The 12,117-nt window shown below is 37.2% G+C and overlaps 1 protein-coding gene across 1 annotated transcript in view; it reads right to left on the bottom strand.

Moving 5' to 3' along the window:
* The window catches only part of TENM3 (teneurin transmembrane protein 3), a 1,295,372-nt gene that overhangs the window by 597,284 nt on the left and 685,971 nt on the right, over positions 1–12,117 (bottom strand). The gene's annotated exons all lie outside the window — the stretch shown is intronic.

Below are 12,117 nucleotides of genomic sequence, written 5' to 3'. Positions count from 1 at the left end.
AAGAAATATAATGTATCAATAAAAAAAAAATCAAAACAGCACTCAGATTTGTCTAGGAAGGATGAGACAAGTCAAAAAAATCAAGCTCCAGTATGAAAATAAAGAAGGTAAAACAGTCATAAAAATGGTCATAAAAATTCCGTGCTACAAATATTGTAGTTTCTTAAAGGACACAATTTAACATATACTTAAAATGATAGAAGTAATAAGAATAAAAATTATAAAGGTTATCACATAGAAAAAGAGTGGAATGGAAAAGCATGTCAAAAGGAGAATAAGATTTACTATGCATCCAGGAATAGTAGAACAAGTGTTATGACCTTCTTCATTGCTTTTATGTTTCATGGTCTTTTACTAAACTATCTGTAAATACATTTAAGAGACACATACTTTTCTGAAACATTTGTTTGAGAAACACATACTATAAATTTCCAATCTAATCAGTATACCTGAGTAACAATGAAAAACAGCACTGAATTTAACAGCAAAAAAAGAAGTAGCTATTGCTGCTAGGTAGTTTTAATTATTTTATCCTAAATAACAGTGAATGATAAAATTAAGATTATAGTAAGGGAGCAATCATTCTTTTAAAGACATTCAGAAAAATGTGGACAATTTACGCTGATATAATTCAGAAAAAACTATGCTAATTCCATTAATAAATATTTTTAATATTTTTTGCCCAAATGAAATTTTATAATATTTTTAAAGCAATATTTCTGGCAATTTTTTTCAGCCAAAAATAGTTTTCTAGAGAACAGGCACAGAAACATTCTCCAGAATGTACTGACTTAGAATATTACTGTATTTTCTGGTAGATTTCAGTGGGCTTCTTCAGGTTATCAGATATGCTGGCAGTACACACCAATACACTCTTGAGAGTGTTGCATCTGAAACTTGCTACTTAAAAGTTCAACTTTCATTCTGTGAAACGGAGTGTATGCTACTGCTATGGATATATGTGTGCTACAAAATCTGGTATTTACTTCTCTGTAGGTATAAGTCATTTTTCACATGATAACAGATTGCAGGAAAGGCCATGTTTAATATTGACTGGCACCATGGGTAGGTTATTTTAAATGAAAAGAAAAAGGAATTTATCCAGGGCTTGCCACTTGTATGCTCTGAAGTAAAGAAAAGTCCTGAGTCCTGCTATCTGGGGTTTCCTACTAGTGACATTTCCTGTCAGCTGCTTCTCTTGATTTAGAAGACAGAAGACATAATAGATACACTAGACTCAGAGGAAGAGACAGAGAACCTTTTTTCTTCTGTACAATTATATCAATTTTTATAATGGTTTAATTTGTTGTTATTCATAAGGGACAATGCCAAGAGCTGAAGCAAAGGACTAGCAAAGTACAGACTGCGTGTTAGCAGCATGGTGCCTTCTCAGTCCTTCATGTTTCCAAGTTTGCCTCTTCTCAACTCCTACTCCAATACGCTATTTTGGAAGCCAGCCATAAAAGAGGCTAACTCAGACAATAAAATCTGAGTGATCTACTGAACTGTGACTGAGATTTGTGACCTGCCTTAAACTGAATCAGATTCAACTACAAGACTTCTTACAAGCAGCTCTCACCAAGAGCCTGGCAGCATGTCAACACAGTTGTACTAAATATTCGACACAAAACTTGCTGAGAACCACATGATATCATGTATTGTCATGAAAGTAATTTAAAGCTGGATTAATTCACAGGAAAAGAATAACAAAAAGTAGCAATCAGAAAATGTTTCTTACAGTGGAGAATGTTATATAGCAATTAAATTATATTGAACAGAATATCAAAAAGAGGAAAAATACTAAAATTACTTCAGGTACCCTCCTGGCCAACTTTGAACCCTTCACTGAAGTTTGAAAGTTTGATACCTTGTCCAAAATTTCCCCTGTGGTCAACAAAGAAAGTGAAAGGCACTTCCAGATATCAAGCTGGACTTAAAAGAGCTTTGACCTTTACACTTGTAGTGGGAGTGCTGAGCACAGACTTGGACATGTTGGTAAGTAGTTGTATTTACTTAATCTACATACTACAGTTTGATTTTCAGCAGTGTCTAGAAAATAAATTTCAGGGCAGCATTGAACATTTACCTACATATTTAGATGCTACCAGAGATATGGGCAGGGATTTCAGTTTCTGTAACACTAGCCAAATGCTGATGGGCAGTACATTGCAGAGGTCCTTATTCCTATTGATCAGTGCCTTTCCTACTCCCTACCACAAAATTAATAACAAAAAAGTAATAACTTTTCCTATTTATACTGAATTATAGTTATTGTCTCTCATATGGTTAATACTTCAGTCTTTGGGAAAAAATAATTTTATCCTGCTTTAACAGTTTTATTTTTCTTTCCTCAAAAAGAGACCAGAACAATGAAAATATTTTGATTAATTTATCACAATAGAGGTGTTCTTTCCTCCAGTTAAACTAACATTTTAAGAAAATTTCTGAGACTCCTATAAAAAATAAACCTCAAAGCCTACAGCACACATACTTAGCTTTCAATCTAGAAATAGACTATGGGGTTGGAACTGGAGGACCACAGTTTAATAAGAAACTGAAATTCAAGCTGAATATCAATGTGCTCACAGAAGGGGTGGAGACAAGCCAATAAACATAATATATAGCTTTTAAGCCCATGGAACATGTCTTCAGTAGTTTCTGGCTGAAACTGTAGTGACAACAGAAAAATATTTATGCAAGAACTATACAGACGTGTGCAATAAGGCACTGGAAAATATAGACATATAAAGAAAAATGAATTAAAATTTGACTGAAAAGAAGTAGCAAAATTTATTAGAAGTAGCAAGACAAGCAGAGAGAGATTGCTCCATGGCCAGCACTGTCTACAGATCCAGGCCTCTTCCTGAAATCCATCCATTTATCATACAGCTTTGGAGTCACTTTGAAAACTACTCCATTGTAGTCAGCAACACCCAAATTGCAAATGGAAGTTATAAATCAGACAGCAGTACCACAATGTTTTCTACTGTCAAGACAAAAACCACTGCTGACTAATGAATAAGAGAGGAGTTGGTTTTAAATTAAGATACACCTGTATGTGATAACTTGGGTTTCAGCATTTTGCTGCCCCATTATGGTACACAATTAACTTTTTTACTTGTTAACTTTTCCTTATCTCAATTTCTGTGTTAGTTCACAGGACCACAAAATTTTCCTTTTCTTCATTATTGATTGGGAAATTTTTGATTGCTTTTAATTGTGTTCTTACATTTTTAAAAACTGGAGAAGTTCAGAACATCATGGTCTTCATTATAATACAAAAATGTTTATTAATTTTGGGGAACATGAGAGGCAACATTTTAAAAATATTTTCTGTTCTTTAATTGAGCTTGCTGATATCATTACAGCTTGTTGGTTAAAACTTTGAGAAAAAAATATCATCACAGATATAATATAGGAATTCCAAGATATAAGACAAGAATAAAAGAACTACTAATTACAAAGTTTCTGGCTGTCTGATTTCAGCTTGACTAATGGGTTTCTTTCATTCATTGGAATTCTATGATCAAAAAAGGTACTAAAATGTTAACAAAAATCTCACAGAAAGAAAGGGATGAAGGCAGCACGGGCAAAATTATGCAAGAGTGATACTGAGAATGAAACATGGTTGTGCAGAAACAATTAAGGTTAAAAATGAAGAACCTGAGCTTGCCTAAATTTGAGAGAATAGTATGTTTTAAGCAACATTATGCTTGTACTGAGTCGTGCTGCCATGCTCATAGAAGGGTTTAGGTGGGAAGGGACATGAAAAACTACCTAGCTCCAACCATGGGCAGGGACACCTTGTTGGCATCCCTTCCATTTAGAGACAGAAGTTAGGATCTGGAAGGCATTTTCAGAAACCTTCTTGATTGCTAATGCTCTTTTATGCTGTCCCTTTAATGGATACTGGGGTAGTTGAAGTGCCCCATGAGAACCAAGCCTCCTGAACATAGGGCTGCTCCTATCTGTCTGTAAAGGGCCTCATACATGTGGTCAGGTGGCCTGTAGCAGACCCTCACTATAATGTTACCTGTCCCTGCACTGGCTTTATCCTGAGCTAGAAGCTTTTGGCTGACTCCTCATCCGTCCCCAGGCAGAACTCCATGCATTCCAGCTGGTCATTGACAGAGAGGGCAACACCACCACCTCCTGGCCTCCCATATCTGTTCTTCCTAAAGAACCCATACTCTTCCATTCCAACATTCCAGTGACAGAATCCACCCCACCACATTTCTGTGATGTCAGTAAGATCATATCTCTCCAGGCACGCACATCTAAATCCTCATCTATTACTCATGCTACTTGGTCTTCCATAGAGGCATCTAAATTGCACCCCCAATGAAGCCAACTTATTGCTGAAGTGCCTGGAATTCCTTTGTGCTGCTCTTCAGGTGCTCTCCTGTTGGCCTGTGATACCTCTGCAGGCTTCTGGGCATCTACTGCTGGCACTAGCATCAAACTTGCAGGAGCAGAACAGATTAAAATTCCCCTTCCCTGGAAAGCTCCCATTAAAGTCTTCATCATCTTGTCAAAGCGACAACTTTAGCCTGCAAAATGAGTGCCTCCATAATTCTCAGAAGAGTCACCTACTGTTTACTACCTGTGGCCTCTTAGCTGCACTGGTTGTGGCACAGGGGGCATGTTGGACTGCATTATTCAGCCCCAGCAGCTCTCCTGAGGTGATGGGTCTTTCCTCTTCAGTTTGCAGAGCCGTGAACGGGTTCTGTAAGGGCACCTCAGGCTTCAAGGAAGTCTCTTTCTCCTGCTGGTCCTTGCCATTGCAAGCTTTCCTTCTCATGTATTACTGGCCCCCCTTCCTGCAGCGTGTGTGCTGTGGGGGAAGTTTTCAGCTGTTTGGCTGCAGGCTTTGGGTTCCCTGCAGACTGTACTTGGAAACAGCTATTTAACTCCTTCTCAGCCTCCCTGATGTTATATAGCCTTATCACCACCTCCTGCAGCTCAGCCACCTGCATGTTCCACTGACCTGGGCAAGTGAACCTATTGTGATCAACCTTTCCTGTACTTGTGATGTGTTTCTGACAGGAATGGATAACACATGTCTTTTTAGGGAGATACTCTTTGTAACTTTGATCTTTGTCACGGAACCTTACAGAAATGTGTCACTGAGACAAAATCAAAACTTACAGTTGGACTCAACAGGTTCACCCTAGCAGAAAAGGGAGCAGTGTCCTAGTATCAAGTAAAGTAAAGTAAAAGAAGAAATGGCAGCATAGTCTGTCTGAAGAAAACACTAGTAAATGTTGTATAAAGGATGAATCAATTGACATGAAACTGGAGCAAGAATTTGAGAGCATGGCTCAGTCTGAAGTTAGGTCAACTGCCATATTCGATCCTGTTGAATATGTGTTGGTAAGGTTTGTTGCTTGAAATAGAAGCCTGCAAGACAGACTGGGGAAGAGACCACAGGTGCAGCTTGCCCCTGTACTGTCATAACAATAAATAAGGTTATCTGTCATGATCAAACCATCTGGAGAAGTCCTTTATACTGTACTGAATAGATGTTACACATTTATTTAAGGTTAGAAAGAGTGCTTAAAATAGCACTGATTTGCAAGGAATAGTCTGCGTCCTGTAATTAAAGGCAGTATCACTGTAAAAGCGCAGGCAAAAATTGCGGGAAGAATTCTAAGAGCATTTTGGTAATAATGATTTATAAGTGATGATACATAAGTTTAAAAAAGAAAAACAGATGACTGTTCAAAATGCTATATTCTTCAGCAGCCTAGAACTGAAAGCAGTGATCCAGACATCAGTGTCTGGGTATTTATTCCTTTTCTAAAAAGTTATTTAAAACAGAGGTTGGTTTCGTCATCATATATCAACAACTCAGATTGTAAGAAAAATTATCTATCCTGCAAGTAACAAATTCACAAAACCCAAAACCAAACCTATCCTTTTCTTGCTAGTAAGGTATACACTCAAGCTTTGCAATTCAGGTATATATGGAAATCCAGTTAATCATGGGATTACCTACAGGACAAAATTAATTACAGATAAAAGAACAGGATCTGGATTGAGCTGTAGCCTTGACCTACCCTCCCTCTTTCTGCTATAGAATGCAAAAGCTGTGTTAAAGGATGTATTTTTTTCAGAAATCTGAATGATCATTATGTTTATTTTTCTACTGCTATCTCTGTAACATAGTGCATGCTTGTCATTCTCCCTAAACATCATAACAGGAAAATAAATGATAGTATTTCTCAATCTACCTGTCTGCTTCTCAGGAAAGAAATTATACCTATGTACCATGCTGATAGGCTACAGTGTGTGCAAGTGAAACTGAAATTAATTCCAGTTCCTTTGTTTTCTCCCTTATGACCTCTCTTCTGACAGACTCAAAATCCCCTCAACTTCACATATATAGGAGGGACCACAGCACATTTGGTACGCTGAGAAAAATATGCCTGTTTTCTGTTCTCCACATTAAGTCCACTTCACTGCAAAAAGCCCCTCTATCAGCATTTCTGTCTACAATCATAAGGTTGCTGCAGCCTCAACTATAAAGTTAAAAGAGTAGCTCTTTCTTTCTATAGCTATCAGTTCTTTTCCCAATAAACTTGGCATGCTTCTCTGCAACACCATCTTTTTGTGGGCTGCAACATATGGGGTTTAATAACATAGCATCAGACTGCAATTTTTAGCCTAGTCTCTCCTGTTCTACACAGAATAAAAGTGACGGCTGCCTACCTTCAATGACCCTTATAGACAAGGCCACCTTGTCAGAGATCATTTTGCAACAGATAAGCAAAACAAATATAATGTCTTCAAGAAACACATCTCACCCCCTTAAATTTAAGCACGCAGTTTAACACAGCTTAACTTAGCAAAGATATTAAACCTGAAAGGTTCCCTGGCTTTACAATCAGAAAGATCAAGCAGGGCTAACACAGCTTTTCTATGCAACTATTTAGCACCTCTGAATCAAGTCACCAGCTGTTGGAGCTTTGCCTAAACAACGGTACACCAGAGAAGAGTAGCAAATTAGCACTTCCCCTCTTGGGCAGGCTGGCTGATACTTTAAGGGGAGGAAAGTAAAGGCCACATTAAAGTTGCTTTTCTTGGTGAAGAAAAGCAAGCCAGGGTAGGGTAATGCCGTTAGAGTGTTTACAGACAGCAAAAAGAAAAAAAAAACAACAAATACCCAACATCCACCACACTTTGCAATAGGGCCAATGTAATGATCTCTCTGGATCACTGGGATGTTGGGGAAGATGTGAGCATCTTTTTCTGATGACCACCAACTGATTTAACTTGATGAAAAATGAACTGGCACTTAGGAGACTTTTTTTCTAAGTTGCAAGCTGCAATGCAGAGTTTAAAGTTGCTTTGCATCTATGAGGGGCATATACCCATCTCCCTTTCTGAGCCACATCTCTCTCTCATACATCCTCTTTCTGGAATCTCTGAAAATTCTCCCCTTTTTATCTATTTTTTTTTTCATTTTCACTTGAGTATTGAAACTGAGAAAAAAAATTAATTTTCGTAGTGCGTACAGTTGTACATGCCACTTTTACTAACTGCCTTCATAATTAGTCTAGGTAATGCTGATTAAATCCCCTTTGATTTTTGAAAAAATACCGTAATTGAAATAATTTACGACAATTAAGTTTAGGTTGAATTTTTTCTCCCATCTTCTGCTTGAGCTGAGCAATGAAGGAACTTGAAGACATTGGCATATAGCCTTCCCACAGTGCTGTGCTCTCCGCTGGCTGCAGGAATAGCCTGTAGCAAAACACAGCTCAGTCCTTTAGGGGGAAAGCGGAAACATTTGAGTTAAGTTGTTGCTACTATCCTCTATTCATGCACATTAATGCCACAGAGTTTGGGAGTAATGTTTCATTGGAAAACTAGTAGCAATCTTCATCCTTTAAAAATTTGTTTTCAAATGATTCTAATCATAAATATTGTTTGTTTACTTCCTAATGTTGATAAATGTGGTCACAGTCCAAAGTCAAATTAGTACAATGTTAACTTTCTGTCTTTGTAGCATCAGCACTTAGTGAGGAAGAGTTTTCTGAACTCTTAGAAAAGCAGAAAAAAAGGTCATCAACCTAAGTTTGCAAAAGTGTTCAAGTTGAACCTGGCAGTAATTTTTATAGTGGCTAACCCAGCTGTTGACAGTCAAGTACTACACTTCTGATTCAGAGGCTACCCCAGCTTTATGAACCATGATTAAGGACCACATCACTACAATTTCTGTTGCAAAGCAATCATGTAATAGAATATATTCACTCAAATTGCTGTCATTACATTACAAGAATCCTACTTTTTTATACTGCCATTATATTGCAAAGGTTCCATATTGCTAGAGTCTTATACCTCCTTGATGTTTCTTGTAGGCAGCTCCTCTAGGTGCTGACTCTTCCTTCCTCTTGCAGTAGCCAAATGACTCCAGTTCCCCTCAACCAAACAATCCCCTCTTTTTAACACTCTTCATATTGGCTACAGCTGTGGCCTGTTAAAGTCAGGCCTGCTCCTAATCTTTAATAATTAACCCAGCTGCAACTCTTTAGGGGGTAAGATTACTTTCTATACTACCTTTATTTACTTATATTCTATCCCCCTACATAGAATGTCAGTGTTTCTTTCCTGCATGCTGTTTCTGTGTAGACCCCTGTGTTTAGATAATGCAGTAAAACATCTAGTTTACTCTTCAGATTTAAAGTAAAGGAATCTGAACAATGATGGTGAAACTGTCCTTTTAGCCAAGTAATGCTCTGCAAAATATCTCCTTCTCATCATTGGAGACAAATTTGTAAACTGTCTTATAAGAAAGTTGATATAAAAATAGCCTCATAGGGTGTTCAGTTGGACTAAAGCAGCATCCTCGTGTGCCACAAGAGTTATACAATATTCAGCTTTCTATTTACATCAGTTAAAGGTGTAAGGCAGTAGAAAAATAATGAAACTATATCTCTGATTGCCTATGCCCTCTAGGAAGTGTGCTAATGTTCTTCTGTATGTATGACTCTGCTTCTGCTTACTGTATGTAACAAAGTAAAAGTGTTAACCATACTCAACTTTCTGTTGCTAATTCCAACAGGCTGGCTTGATTTCTACTTTAAAATATCTATGCACATATTTGTTATTACACTTCTCTTATTCAATCATTATCTAAGTCAACAGAGAGATCTTCATCAAGACAGCCTGTATTTATCACACTTCATGTACTTAAATTGTATGTCACCCTGTTAAATAAAGTCCAAGGAAATTCTTGATTGATTCTGAAGTTAACCATATGGTTATCTAGCAAGTCAGCAGAAATGAAATTCATTACTAAAATCAATTTTATGTAATTTTTATTAACTAGTATTGGTTAAATGCTTGTTTTCTGTAGTCTTTGGTTGGGTTAAAACAGCAATGATAATTTAGTGGTCACTGTTTGTAATATAACCAAAACCCACTAGTGTGTGAAAAAGGGCACAAATCTCAAAACAGTTCAGAGAGCTTGTTTTCTGACAGCTAGACTGAAATAAAACATGATTATGACATTATGTAATAGTGTTAATGAAACTCTAAGAAGTGAAACCAAGCCTTTCCTTATGTGCTGCCCCTTTCCACCAGAATAAGGATGAGGGTAGGGAAAAAAATAAACCTAGTATTTTTCCCAACACCACCTAACCACTTTCAGTCTCTTTTTTCTTTTGTAGGAACAGGAAAAGCTCAAATCAAACTAAAAATAATTGCAAGAAGTATTACTGCAGTTGTAAAAGCCAACTCTGAGAAATGAGATTTTTCTTTCTTGGGTATCTGCATTTTATTATATTCCATATTTGCATGATCCTATACTGTTTTTCCCAAAACACTTCCCTGTCACTGAGCAAGGATATGCTCTGGGCATGAATAGGGATCACTTCTCGAAGGGTGCTGTTAGTCATTAGACCTCTCTCAGATTTCTGGCAGAAGTTGCAAAATGTGAAATAAAGAAAGCAGATGCTATCAGAAGGACTTGTCCATTTATTAAACTTTTGCTATGTAGAAGTGGATTCTAGATCCTACCATAGACTTTTACAGGGTACTGCACATCCCCTAAAATGTATTCTCAAAGTTGATATCAAGTGGTGTATTCCCTGTTTCTGGGTCTGTGGAGCTGGCTTGAAATTTTGTTGCCCATTTAAAGAATAATGAAGATTCACAACTTCAAACATTTCCATGGTTGTAATATTAAGCTGTGTCATGAACTTAGACCTATATGATTCTGATTTTCTGCACAAATAGGGCTCAGCATCATAAATTGTGTATGCAGATCATTGGATTCTCTTACTTTAGTCCCTATGACTACTTGACAGAGAATTTTAGGCATAGCCTTAAAATAGTGTAGCTTCCTGGACTTCTGAAGATTTTAGCTTCAAGCTAGGCACTCAAAATTCGCAAATATTTCTATCTGTGAAGTAGCTAAAAGGGAAGCATTAACTTTTCACTAGCTTGTGTATGGATAGACAGACTCAAGACTGATCTGTAGATCAAGATGGATTGTATGTGCTGCCAACAAAAGAGCACAAGAGCATGATGTAGCTACTGAAGTGTCAAACTCTTATGAGGCCAGTTTCCTGTGCCATGCCATCAGAATCACAGTAGAGGTGACAAGAGCACATTCGTAAAACCATAGTCGACTTGGGAACTTCTAAGCACTGCACTTTCTGGAATAAGTGAGAATAATTTATTTTAGGATTCCTTGTAAATCATTCATTTTTCTTCTGAGTCTTTGACCCAGCCCCATCCATCTGCCCTGGCTCCTGTGACATTATACATAATAATCTCCTGCCTCACAGGTGGGGTTTGAAATCAAATTGATAGCCATGAGTGGAACTCCTACAATAGTGATGAGTATCATGTAAAAGCTCAGAGGGTAACAACTATATAGTCCAAAAATGCCTTGGAACACTCTTTGTGCCAGGGTGATTGAAAAAGCTATTTGGTCATCCCAGCCTGCTCCTTTGGTCTGAACCAGGGATGACTTGGAAAAAAAGGAGGAATCATGTAGCTGAAGATTGATTGTATTGATATATAAAAATCACCTAGTTGAAATTTACATGGTCAAATTTAATTCTACTATTTGTAACTCCTGATTACTTGATTTTGGAATTTTGCTGTTTTCACTCTGCTGGCAACTCTGTATATAGTTCTATATGTTTTGGCTCCCATTAAACCTATGCAATAAGAAAGAAGAAAGTAGAAATCTACTGTTCCTATGTTCTGAGAAACTGCACAAGAACAAAAAAAAAACCAAACCCATAACCCACCCCCCCACAAAAACCTGAGATTTTGATAAATATTTTTTTATATCTTTGAGAACTGGCAGTGGTGCTTTATCAGTCAAACACCTACAAGTTTTTAATCACTAGTCAATGTAGTACAAACTCATATGTCAGGTCCCACTTGAGCTGATACACTTACTATGTCATTCAGCATCTGGTTGGCATCACTGAATAAAACTGGATATCATGCAGATTTGAGAGTTATTTGATGGTCAAAAATCGGATATATTATTTTTAAAATGGACACAACACTTCAGGGCTTATGAATCAACTTGTTAAATTGGCTAAAAATTAATAAGAAGTCAGAGTTCTGTCAGGTTTCTCTTCTTGCTCTGCATACCATGAGGATATCGAAGCACAATGAGTATAATATTGCCCTTACGAAGAGTTCAGAACACATCGGGCAGTGCTGCTTATATTCAAAGCTCACTCAGCAGAGGTGTTTTTGTACTGCATGTTCTGGCTGTATTGGCTGTCATGAAAACAGGAGGTCACTTACTCACACCTCATTAAGGATTCTGTCTCTAAAAATATTTAATCTGCAAATAAATGTAATAAATTTATCAATGATCAGATTTATTTACCAAAACACCTTTTTGGAAGCCGTTATAAATTCTTTTCTTCAAGCATGTTCAGTCACTTTTGCAAGAATGATACTTTTGTATTGCCCACCTAATTGCTAAGTGATATCCACCACAGGAGAATCTCTTGTACAATGGCAGCTAAGGTGATACTCTTCTTGCCTTTTGTAACTATTTGAGGTTATTCAGCTTGTACTGAGAAAGACTACAAGGATATTCAGTACAGAATGTTACAAGATGGAAAGGTACAGAAT

This window comes from Molothrus aeneus, chromosome 4 (genome assembly GCF_037042795.1).
Source record: "Molothrus aeneus isolate 106 chromosome 4, BPBGC_Maene_1.0, whole genome shotgun sequence".
NCBI classification, from domain to species: Eukaryota; Metazoa; Chordata; class Aves; order Passeriformes; family Icteridae; genus Molothrus; species Molothrus aeneus.
The sequence above is the reverse complement of the archived record's forward strand: the minus strand, read 5'-3'. Positions and strand labels throughout refer to the sequence as shown.